Source organism: Labrus mixtus, chromosome 10, assembly GCF_963584025.1.
Source record: "Labrus mixtus chromosome 10, fLabMix1.1, whole genome shotgun sequence".
Taxonomy (NCBI): Eukaryota; Metazoa; Chordata; class Actinopteri; order Labriformes; family Labridae; genus Labrus; species Labrus mixtus.
The window spans coordinates 1,725,904-1,739,007 of NC_083621.1; the positions used below are offsets into that span (position 1 = coordinate 1,725,904).

General features: G+C 42.7%; 1 long non-coding RNA gene across 1 annotated transcript; it reads left to right on the forward strand.

The window, feature by feature from the left end:
- The first annotated feature begins 1,789 nt into the window (after positions 1 to 1,789).
- On the forward strand, positions 1,790 to 3,219 carry LOC132981508 (uncharacterized). Its single transcript, XR_009674578.1, has 3 exons — positions 1,790 to 1,883; positions 2,526 to 2,701; positions 2,812 to 3,219. It is a non-coding gene; the product is annotated as an uncharacterized LOC132981508 (long non-coding RNA).
- The last annotated feature ends 9,885 nt before the right edge of the window (positions 3,220 to 13,104 follow it).

Below are 13,104 nucleotides of genomic sequence, written 5' to 3' on the forward strand. Positions count from 1 at the left end.
GTAGGCTTCAGGAAGGAGGGGCGGTGTAGATAATTGGTCTGGCTTTAGCGTTATGCTGCAGCTGAGAGACGTATCGAGCGTTCAACACCTGCGCGTTGATTTAATTAGAACATGGATTCAGCCAGACATCCTCTGTGGAGCCACAGTGATTAAGAAAAGGCCTTAAAAAGTCTGTGTTCATTATCTATGGTATCATATAAGCTGAACGTGTGAGGGCTCTGCAACACCAGGCGGGTAAGGTTAAATTTAGAACCTGGGAAAAAAAACCTACCCTTCCTCCTCCTGAACCCATCGCCCCCAGAATCTCACGCCCCCTGCAGGACGTAGTGTGTACGTTTACTGCTTGTAACTACACTGCAAGCTAACACACGCTAGCTCAAGCTAACCGCCGGTGTTTGTCACCTGGCTGTCCAACAGGAAGTGGATCAACTCCACGTCCACGGGTAAAAGACACCACAAGGTTCACCCTCCTTTTAGAACGAGCTTTATCCACTTGGTGTTTCTCCTCACTCTCATTATATTTTCTCTTCTTTACTGCTACGTCCACGTCCGTCATATTCCCCAATATGAATCACGTCCAATCACTGAAATGTATCCACTCCTAAACTCACCTGCTGCGCTCTCATTGGCTGGAGGAAACACACCAGCTCCGCCCAGAAACGTCCCGAGTCAACCAGAACAAATCAGAACAGTAAAATCCAGTCAGAGGACAGAGTCTCTGCAGACACAGTCACCACCACACATGTACGGAGGCCCAGAAGGGACAATGGAGCAGCTTCACTTTAGGAGAAGACTGTCTTTTATTTTGAAGGAAAAGTCTGTATTTTATTTTGAAGGAGAAAGCTGCTGACTCTGTCTTTAAACAACTGGGCCAATTAAAGTCCAAGATATTAAACAAGGAACAAACAGTGTTGATGTCAGGACTTTCAATTGTTTTGTTGTTTTTTCTTACTGATGTTTCTTAAAGGTACGGTGATACAAGCATGATCGTCATTCCAGAACATGTGAGAACAACGGAGGGACTACAGAAAGGGTCTCAGGTCCTGGATGAAAACAAACACAATTCTAAAGATTTCAACAATAAGAAAAGTCATGGACTCCGAGCAGAGAAATGTAAAATCCCTGAGCAAAGAACAACAAACAACTGCTCAGTTGGACGGTGAAGTACAGCTTCCCCAATGAGGATTCTCAGTGCAGTGCTCAGGCTAAGTTGCAGAATTGGTAAAAAGATTTACATAAAGGCAGGAACTTGAGATGTGCTACCTCAATAAATTAGAGTATGACTGAGGGAAGAACACTTAGAGGATAGAGTTTTATGGCTTGATGTCATTGGTCCAGTTATTTTTTTTCAGTTTTTAAGGTTTTCTGAATTAAACTTGTGAGAGACCTGCGAGTACATCTCATGGAAAAACGTTTATAATATCAGAAAATGTTGTGGCATGAAGTGCTGCAGATCTTTTAAAGGCTTTATATGCGGTTTTTCACACTTAAATGTATCAGAAATCAAGCCCCCTTGTATAAAAGCGCAGCCGCAGACCGCCCCTACACCGAGGGAAGAAGTGTTACAAATGGCGGACTCTAGTGCGAAGCGTACGATGGAAGACCTTACATCGGCTGGTCCCCCACCTAAAAGATAACGGTCTTTTGCTAGAACAGCAGCAGACAAAGACCGGAGTAGAACTCGAATCAACATTGGGCTGGCTTTTCCACGATGGAGAGCCCGAGCCAACGAAGGGGCTCGAACACGACTCTGAGCTGGCGTTGCTTCTCCTGGATGCGTAAGTACCCCGATAGATTCCTACTGGTCCAGGCATAAATGTTTCTATTGTTTAGTCACTGACGAGAGAAAAAAAATAATATCATACGCTCTGCTTATTTGAATGGTGAAGTGTTTAAAAGCACGGTCTTTCCGTGTAGTGTGTAATGTAAAGCTACGACCTAACTACAATATGCTAACATTAGCCTGCTAGCACAACAATGCCGGCCACAGGCTCGAGCTAAAACATGCATTCTTTCTAGATATTTAAACGCCATCAATTGTTTGTTTGATCAATGTGGTTATTCTCATTTGCTGCTTTTTAGTACAACAGAACTGGCTTCGAAGCGTTAGGCAACATCTGAATAGGACAAGCCGAAGTAGTTGCAAAGCTAACGAGTTGCATATGAGCGTTTATGAACAGTTGGGTATTATTACGAAAACATATACGGTCGTTTGTTTTTTGAATTTCCCTACTCCAGCTGATGTAGCAGATACGGTAGTTAGAAATCTTGTATAGTAACGTCCAAGCTCAGGCTGTCTGTTGGCTAAACTACGGTGGGTCACTAATCTAAATAATGCTATCAGCTTGGCACTCATAAATCACATGAGGCTAAGTTTCACAATGCTTTTGTTGTTGCTGTCATCATGTGATAAATACTTTACATTCTCTACAATACAGATGCATGAAAACAATGTTTTGGCTGGGGAGATCAAACTTACTGTTTATAAGGATAATTGAATTCATGTGTGCTGTTATTTCTTTCAGATTTGAAAAGGGTCCTGCAGGTCACGATTGTGTCGAGGAGGCTCTGTTCAGGAGCAGGGATGCCCCTGAACAGGGAACAGCGTCCAGACGACCCTCGGAAGCTTGGACCATTGGCACCCATTCCCCCCCCCCCCCCACTGCAGAACTTGCTGAGAAACAACTCAGACGAGGTCTTGGTATGTAATTCATAAAAATGTGAATTAACTGAAGAGTATTAGATGTGAATATTTGAATTAAATTTATAATAATTTACTTACAATTTGATATTTTTGGTCCCCATTTGCAGATCCAGCACAGCCAGAATGACAACAAGAGCTGTTGTGAAAGCACAACCTCGTTTTGTACGAACATTAATCTGCAGTTTCTGGCTACAAGTACAGCTGCTGTAATATAGGAGGACCGCATGCTGTGGTAAAACCAGCAATTTGCTCCCCGCATCAAAACAAAAGTGCCTTTTGCTACGACCCTCGAACCAATCACTTCAAACGCACTTTTTTTTTAATGCACTATGACTTTATGGACTTTGTCAAACAAATATCCATTTTGCACCAATGGTGCTGTTTTATCACAGGCTGCTAAGTTCAATAATATCAGCATGGTCTTTTTTTTCTTTTCAAGATGTACTAACACATTTTGCATTTTTTGTCTAAATGTTCAGAGCATTATTTCAATAAATAAATACTTATCAACAGCTTTTTAATTGTTTTTTTCTGTAAATTGGTTGGCTTATTTAGTCTGTATCTGTAAATGATAATCTTTTATTTTTAGAAGACTGCTTCAAATGTTTTTAATCTTTGTCCCCCCAAATATTGAACTCAATTACAGTATGATAGTCACATGCTGTAATGACTATACTTGTCTGTGTAGACATGTCAAAAATATGCATACATGCTTCTGCTTTGTAAATATTAACAGCTCACTGTCATGTAATTATAAGCAAGAACACTGTGGCTTACTTGTGTATTTTCACTAGCTAATGCATAGAAGAGGAAACCTTTTACTTCCTGCTAGAAAATGTGTATGTGGTTTTCACAGATCATGATGAGGATATGCAATTGATCAGACCTTTTACATCACAAAATTAGATTTATTAAAAAAACATTAAATAATTCTAACGGAATACAAAGGACTTCAAACAAGTTGGTGTTGGCATTTGATGCCCCAAATGTGCATGTAGCCACATGTAAAAGAAGTTTTGCTAGTGGCCAGGAATATATCCAGTATACTGAGCATAGGGATCAGGCCACCCCTAATCCTCCACACACAGCAGCTGGGAATTACCAACCGGTTTCCGCACCCTACTGCACTATGTTTCCAATATATAAAACTTCTGTATGCAGCAAAGCGGTACTCCTGGTTGTCTTGCGCTGGCTCCCTTGCCCTGCCAAGTTGAGTGATGTGGACCCGCAAAACACCTGCATCAAGGCAGTAAAGGGCGAATGATGCCAAACGGCTGAAGCAATGGCCTTGGACACTCGACCGGCCCCTCGTCGACGGTAGCCAGTCGCTGCAGCCTGCTTCAGGAGCCATACCAACATCCGACTGTAAAGAAATGGCAAACATTCAGAGGGATTCAAGTGAAAACACGTATTCATTGATGTTTCATTTTACAATCACCGAAATGATTCTAATGGTAAAAGATGGCTAACTAGCAGTAGCAGTGCAAACTGCAAGCTACAAATTACTTTCGCCTACTCCGGAGTAGAAAATAAAATAGCTCCTAACACAAGTGCATATTTTCGGGATATAAAAAATAACGCTTTAACAATGACATTACTAAAAACGTCTTACTTACCTCGTCACTTGACATTTTTCCATAAGAAAGCTTTTATAAGGGAAATGTTATCCACTGCTGGAGCCTGACTCCTTCTTGCGAACGCGAGTTGAGGGGGGTTGGACTCGGAGGTGTGTTGCTGGGGTAGAGACGGAGGCTACAGCATGGAGGAGGCGTGGCCAAACAGCCGTTTGTTTTGATTTCATGCTGGTGCTCAAGGGCGACATCTACTGGATCAAAAAATCGCATATAAAGCCTTTAAGGGACAACTTTGTCCCAGAACAGGAAAAGGTTGTTCTGACTGCAAACATGATTCAACTTCCACAATTAATGAGGATGTGTGTGTTTGCCCTGGGTGGTGCAATCTGAAGGAATCCAGCGTGTCTGAATAGTTAAAAACATTGTTGCTCAAACTCAGGGTTTATGAATGATACACTCCACATGTAGCTACAGTCGTCGGCTTTATCTGACATTTATATATTCAGCACATTTCTCAAACAAACAGGTTGCAATAAAACGTCAGGCAGTCACAACACAAGGTGTAAAAAAATCAGTTTGAAAACATCTCAATCTGAACCATTCGACTTCCATCAGGTGCTGGAAACAAAACTCAAGCCTCAACTTCATCCTGACATTTCTCTGCCCATATTTTCTCCTCCATAATATCTTAATAGCTCTCTTATTCTCCGTCATGCACGCCGTCCGTTTCAGTCACACTCCCTCGTCAGGTATTGTCACTCTGTCTTTGTCCACACTGAGCAGCTGCGAGCTAGATCACAAGCGCTCTCCGACCTTGAAGAAGCGGCCAACAATGTGCAACGAAGCAAACCGACGGACCAAACACAGATCTCCCAGAATTCCCTGATTTATTTTCTGGTATGCTCACTGAACGTCAACACCTCCTCGCACTCTCTCACCTTCCCACGCACAATATGTTCTCTGTGAGGTGGTGGAGTTTGGTCTCCCCCTCCCCCCCCCCTTTAAGCACTTCTCAGTAACTTTTCCACCAATGGCTGCGTTGGGATGTTAAAGATCGCTGCTCTCTGCTTTGCCACTGAAGTGCATCCTGGTGTTTTAATGACATTAGATGACCATCATAAAAGCCCCAGGATCATTAAAGATAAAACTGTTAACAGATTATCATCTCAGCAAACTCATTTATCAACTATCATCAATCTCTCTAAGATGGTCATGGTCATTATATCTACAGAAGATCTCTCTACATCCCAATTTCACTTTGCCATATATCATTGAAAATCAAATTCAGTCATCAGGAGATGCTTTTTGTCCACATTGACGGGAACCAGAGCGAGTTTTTAATAAAATAAGTCGATGCTAAGAGCTTGCTCGGTGTGTAGGTGTTGTTTCTGAAAGGTAGTTTTTCAGCCCGCAGCAGGCGATGAGCAGTGACTCGGCCGCTCTGACTTCAGCCGGGAGTTGATTAAACCGCTGTGGGGCCAGAACAGAGACGAGGCATGAGAGCACGAGCTGGAGTGGAGGGTCTGACTGTGGCTCCCGGGGACTGTGGGAAGGAGCCGCAGCCTTCAGAGCCCTCTGGGCAAACTGCAGCAGAGTAGTAAAAGGAGCAGGGGATTAGTGCAGGAGGAGTTGTGGAGGTTGAACAGCAGTTAAGAGCGAGTGATAGTATAAGTGAAATATCTATAATAGACAAAGTGACCGCAAATTCTCCTGATAGTCTCAAAGGGCCGTCTGGTTTTCATGACACAATCGAAGATGTCATCACTTAGGTATTGTTTTTAAGTCTAAATATATTGGACAAGTGTTGGCTTGGTCATCAAGGCTTCTGCCAAACAGGATTTGCATTTACTGTTTGCATGCAGATTGCAAAATCTGTGGGACAACAGGCTGTTTCACAAGTAGCTGCTGCTCTTAAACTGCAGGCACATTTCTAAGTCTTGGATGTGTTTAGGATGCTCATGCATGGGCCGTTAGTATTAAACACTTAAACATGTCATTACAGAATTGTTCGTCTAATGCCCAGCACCAATGAGAGTGATCCTAAATTCTATAAAGTTTGGAGTCTGATAAAAGTGCAGCTCAGTGCATGTCCTAAAACATGTGCAATGCACCGTGACAGTGACAGTGAACGAGCTCAACAAAGAAAAAAACCTAAATCATGGCGCTCTGAGTCAGAAAAGAAAATCATTTTTCTGAGTTGTGCATCAGTGAAAAGCTGTCGTTTATTTGAAAACCTGAAACTGGTGGTTACAGCATCTACCATCACAAACTTTTGTATCATTATTTTCCATAAAAATATAAATAACAGCCCAAACAATCCTTACAATCATGTAGGAGTTTGTGATCCAGTCTATAGTATGTATGGAGCGTGGAGGATAACCTGAGGCTGTTCAAAACACAAACAGGTAGCATCAGCTAGAGAGCCTGTGTTTACCTCCATGCCACACACACACACACACACACACACACACACACACACACACACACACACACACACACACACACACACACACACCTTATAGAGTCTGCCAAAGAAAGTAGCTCAGAGGAATGTCGAGTGAACAACAAAAAAACATGTTTTTTAAGGAGGGGTGTATAGGCAGCATGAAAATAAAAACATGCATTCAGAGAAGTTGTTGCTGGGTGACGCAGAATGTTTGGTATTAAAAATGATTTGAAGAAGATTTGATCATCTTGAGAACGTTAGGGCGGCTCATTCCCCCCAAAGGACAAGAGGTGAGTAAAGAAAAGGAGGAGAAAGGAGCATGTATAAAATGTGTGTTGGTATTTTAAAACATCCAGTGAGGTCAACAGAAAGGAGGTGTGTTGACAGAAGCCTGCTGTGTAGGAGGAGGCTGTTGTGTGCTTTTTTGCAGGGCGACATATATCCAGCCCGCTGACAAATAAATGAGACTGAATGTTCCAACTGAGGGGAATAAAGCAGAATTTCTGCTGACATGTTGAATTGATTGCAGCAGAAAACGAGCTGACCCCACCTGTGCTGCGCGGAGATAAGAGATTTACAATGCACGCAGGCCTCAGTCAGCAGCACGCCGCTCCTCTCTCCCATGTAAATCCAAGACAGCAACAGAGAAGACTTATCTGCTTGTTTCATCCTCCTGCTTCTTTCAGATTCTAAAGGGAACTTCGAGAGCTGCTTATTTAGCGCGTGCGATGAAGTTATTATGTGAAAGGCCACCTGAGTTGAGGGAAGTGAGCGTCCCAGACTCTGTGCAGGAGAAGATCAAAGCCACACCTCTGGGGCTTTTGTTACATGACGAGTTAACTTCCAGCGCTCTCGATACGTTTCTCTCCCTCAGCGATTTCTCCGCTTCCAGGCAAAGAGGGAATTAAGCTCGACTCGTGTCATCATACGCAATCCGTCTTCATTTGTTAACGCGTCAGGGCCGGTCGTCGCTGCATTGTGAGCTGAAACCAAGCAACACGGCCTGCTTCACGGCTCGTCATACCGCCAGGGCTGCGGCTCAGTCCTCAAGGTCCCTGACAACATTGCCTATTTTCAGCTGCAGATTCATCACGCTGGAAGAGGAGGAGGAGGAGGGGCGGTGAAGATTAGTGCCATGTACTGGTAGTTTTTTTTCTTCTTCTGTTAGTATGTGATGTGTGACGAGCCATATCACAACCTCAAAGTCAGATTATGAATGTATTCATCTGCACACTTTTTTAAAAGTGTACTCCCTTCATCCTTTCAGTCTGCCTGACTTAAAGTAGATACATGTTTCCAGGCAGAGACAAAAAACACATCATGTCAAATGCAAAGGTGCCTCAAAGTTCTTGGTCATGTCTTAGACGTGCAGGGAGTTTTCATACAGTCACAACAACAAACATTAAACTTGACAGTGCGTATGTCGTCGTCACGGCTACACAACATGGGAAGTATGATGTTTCCGAGGAGCCCATGAATGCAGCATTTGCACTAAAGGATTTCCAATCAAGATTTTCCTTGCATTCATGAGGTGTCAGCAAGCGACAGGTAATCACTTCGCTGAACACCTGACATCTCAGAAATTTAATTTACAGTTTTTTTAAACCAGCTTAAAGCAATTTAAGTATTTGTATTTAAAGATGAAAAACTTTGGGATTTCAGTCGAGAATTTTAGCTGCTCATCTGTTAGCGCTCCTGGTTGAATGGTTTCAGAAACTATAAGCCGTGTTTTGCAGTGTTAACATTGAAATAAAAAAAAATCTGGATATGAATCTGATTTTAAAATACGTTTAATTCAGAGCTCAAACGCCGTGCACAGCAGTTTAACCGTCTATTGTTATTTTTTTTACTCTGAGAGTTTCTTGTGGATAATCAGCAGCTTCTTTTTTCTCCCTGTTCTCCTCAAACTATCCAACAACAAAAGCGTTTTGAGAACACTGAACCTTATGGACCTTTCTTGTTGTTCGCTGCAGTGATTAGTTCTTTTATTCTTGCAGCTGGAAACTCAGCAGATCGTCTGTTTGTGGGCACAGACGATGGGAAAGTGAGGTTAAATCTGCACGTTATGGTGGAAACAAATGGCCCTTACGTAAACCAGCTGCCCCACTCACTGTTAAACTCCTGTTTTATTTGCAGGTATAATGCATTTAAAGCAGCGGTCGTAACGCCAAGCTTCAGGAGGTGAAGGTGTCCTTCATCAGCTTCAGTCCGCTCCTCTCTGAATCGTCTCTGCATGGTCGGTATTGCAGCACAGGATTTGCAGTCAAACTAAAGAGCTATAATTTGCTGTGAAGGGCTTTTTGAAGTTGGCTCTTATGCTCGACTTGTGCCCAAACAATCCTGAATCTAAATTCACTTGAATTAACAATTTAATTAACAATTATTATAATCAGAAAGTGTCATGTGCAACTAATACACAGAGAAACAGAGCTTTCTACTTAACACTACAGGGACACAGTAAGACTTGATCAGTGGTGGACAGCAACAAAGTAAATGTACTTTACCTTTACCTCTAGATCTTTATGAATTATATAAGTTACTAACCACATACCCCCCCGAGTCAGGTTCTGCCCAAGGTTTCTGCCTCTTAATGGAAGAATGTGTGACTTCTTGATCCACTAGATGTCTCCCATGAGCATTAGCATGAAACCACACCTCCTCCATCCTGAAGCCTCCGCTCTCCTCCAGAGACACACCTCCAACCCCCCTCCACTCGAGTTCGAATGAAGGAGTTATGAATTAGAACGCTCCGTACAAAATTATGCTTGAGCTGCGGTCACCTGTGTCCTGCATTGTTGTGTTAGCATGCTAATGTTAGCGCTCTTTAGTTAGCTCGTAGCTTCACATTGTTGTGTTAGCATGCTAATGTTAGCGCTCTTTAGTTAGCTCGTAGCTTCACATTTCATGTAAACTGACACAGAATGAGCGTGATCTAAAAACTCTTACTAACATCCAAATAATCAGTGAGTATGTTCTTCTTCTTCTCTCTAGTTCTTGACTAAAACAGCTTTTATACACAAGGGGAGGAGCCGGCCGTCCCGTCCATGTAAACACGGCTCTGACAACAACACAGCCAGCGGGACTCGAGCTTCTCCCTCATTGTAGACAGTCATGACTCAGAGACACATTTACACAGGACAGACTTTATGATTTATTGATGTGGAACATGTTGATCATTCTAACTTTAAAGGGAATGAATTGGAGAAGTTTAAGAAATTTAACTTATTTTAACAAAATAAATGCAGCAGGCATTCTTCCTGATTGTTGCCTACATTACCCACAATCCAAACTGATGGCTGACATTATGGTCAGTGACATCACTCGAGGCAGTTTGTCAGATCTGCCACAAAAACCTGATTCTCTTATCTGGTTTTTCTCCACCTTCTGTTTCACGATGTGAGGTGTGAACGTGGAGCGTGTCACCGCTCCGTCACAGGTCTAACACACACAGACACGCAAACGCATCGACACCTGAAGGCAATCTCTGAGTCTCCATTTCACTTAACCTGCACGTCTTTGGACTGTCGGAGGAAACCCGCACAGACACGAGGAGAACATGCAACGAGCTGCCGGCTGTGAGGTGACAGATCTAACCAGCGAGCGCTCGCCTCACACTGACACTTCACCCGAGCGGCTGTAGTTAAAAGCAAATGTATCTCTCCACCTGCCCTTTTACCTCCGCACTCCCACTTTCCCCCTGCGCTGTTCCCGTGTCAAACTGCTGCCTGCTCCTATTTGTCCCCTGCACAAAGGTGGTGGAAGACCACATTTCTTGTGTTTTCACACATCAGCCGTTTATTTGCATTTTAAAATACGGCGCCTGTTTCACAAAATGTCTCATTACCACGCTGAAAATCTAAAAAACCCAGACCCAACATGCAGCAATCTACGCTAAACAGGAAACACATGCAACTCACTCGTGTCGATTTCCAATTCATTTGTGGCAGCATTCAGAAACCCTTTGACTTTTACAGAGTTATAATATCATTTTGTCTTTGCATGCATCAATGTACAATAATAAAGTGTGAGTTGTCACCTTCTTTAAATTCCCCAAAGAGTTCTTTCATATTTCCCAAATTATCCGATATCTTTGATAAAAACATAAAGAAGAGCAAGGTCTTGATTCTTCCCATAGATTTCATTTTTCCGAACTGCAATCTTTGTTTTTGTTTGTTATGCAACAAGCGAGTATAGTAAAACCGATTCTTTGCTTTCAGGAGGACTGCTCCGGATATCCTCCTGATCTGATGTTCACACATGAACCTCCCTGTCAGACAGGAAGGGGGCGGGGCCTCCTGAGGAGCAACATAGTCCTCTGTACGACGCAATAATGAGAATATCTGTAGTTGAAGAGAATCTCAACATGAACTAAAGAGAGGAGAAGAACAAACTGGAGAACAGGAAACATGCAGCAGCAGGTTGATCAGAGCACGGAGATGGTAGAGGTGGCGTGCAGACAGTCGATGGTCGTGCAGCGATCACAGGGAATAAACATCACCACCTCTTTTTTTCAGTTCCTGCTCTTCAACTTTCAGTAAAAAGTGTAAAACAGTGATTTTCATCAAGACGTTTTCTTTGTACGAGGAAAAAAAGAAGGCAGAGGAGATCATTAAAAAGTCAATAATCTTACCAGCTGGTCTTTTTTTAAGGTTAAGATTCAGAAATAAACAATTTAGAGTTACATTTCTTCAGGTGTCTTAGGTTAAGAGCCAGTAAACATGAGTGTTTTCTGTTGAAGGTAAAAGTGCGTCCAGGAACAGAGGAGAGCAGCTGATGAGTGCTGAAGTTATTTAAAAGAAACCTACGAGCTTTTCATTAAAAGTTTACTCTGGAAAGCATTTGCATACAAAGTAATCTGAGGCGAACACTCTGTAGAAATATGCTTTTTCAAAGTGAATGAAAAACACTTTGCAAAGAGGCGACTGTGTGAAAAGCTAAACAGGGTCCTTTTCACTTCTCGTGCCGTCTTTGATTTCCTGGGTTTGAATGTTAAAGCGTGAAAGGCTGAAGAATTAGACTCGTTTTGGAAAACAAACTGTGCCGCTGATAATTAGTCCCTCAGGGAAGAAAGATTCACTAAATGTTCCCCTGCAGGTAAGAGCAGCTGGATTAAAGTTCAGGTGATTTATTTTCATGAGGCCTGTTTTCTTTTATAAACGTTTTCCAGGTTTGACCACGCAGCTTTTCAAACATCTTCAAAACCAGGACCTGAATCAGCAGCTGACGGGAATCTATCTGCAGGTAAGTTTGTTGAAAATGAAAAATTTCACGTTTGAAGCTGATGAATCAAACATGGGTATATCAGAAACCTTCTCTCTTCTATGTTTCACAGTTTATTTTCATGTACACAAAAGCCAATTTCCACCAAGCGGTCCGGGTCTGGTTTGGTTCGGTTCACTTAACCATGACCTTGTTTGAATTTCTACAGCCAACCGTACCTTTACTTTGTAAGCAGGATGGTGATAGCTGCGTCAGTTACATAAATAGTGTGACACAGTAAACAAAAGGCAACAATGGAGGATGTCCAGCAGAGGTCAGCACCTTCGAGGTCGTCCATGAGGCGGTGCTATGAGCTATGGCAGCTCATCAGTGACAAAAAAAAAAACTGCCTTGAAATGATTCTCGAAATCCACGGGATATTTAAACATGGCGCGTTTCTCCGCTTATTAGCGTTGAAGGGGCGACAGAATCCTCACTGTCGACCAGTCAATGGACTGCAGTGTTTCTAGCTCCACCCTTTAGGGTCGGATCGGTACGCTTGGCACCCCAACAGAAGGTGAGCAAAAAAGTCAGACGTAATGAATTATCTATTTTGGTAGCATTCCCAACTTCTGATAGTGGAAACGCCAATAAATGCATAGCGTACCGGACTGAACCGGACCGCTTGGTGGAAACTAAGGGGGCTTAAGGGGCTTGTGTGCTGCACTTCTTCACTTTCATATTTAATATCAGATATATAATCTCTACAATGTCACCAGGTTTTGCACATTTCATTAAACGGTGTATAAACCAGAGCAACAGCCCAGTGATTCACACCAACATCCTTTCAAGTGATTCAGGGTTGATCTTCAATAATTGAGAGTCTCACAAGAATGTGCATGTGCTCCCATGGCTCAATGCGCCCAGGTTCCTTTGTTCCCCAACTCAAACACTCGAATATGACGCATTAAAGAGACTCTTCAAAAGGTTTGAAGTTCTTAGCAATGTTTCTCCCCAGGGCCGAATGTTTAATGTATGTCTGCAGGTCGTATGTTGAAATCCCCCACCATCATCCTATAGACTACTGATGACAACCCCTTGACTCCTCTGACATCATTTTTTCACAACTGTAGACACAGATACATCCACAGTAGTTAAACATATTTTTGCAGTTTGAACTG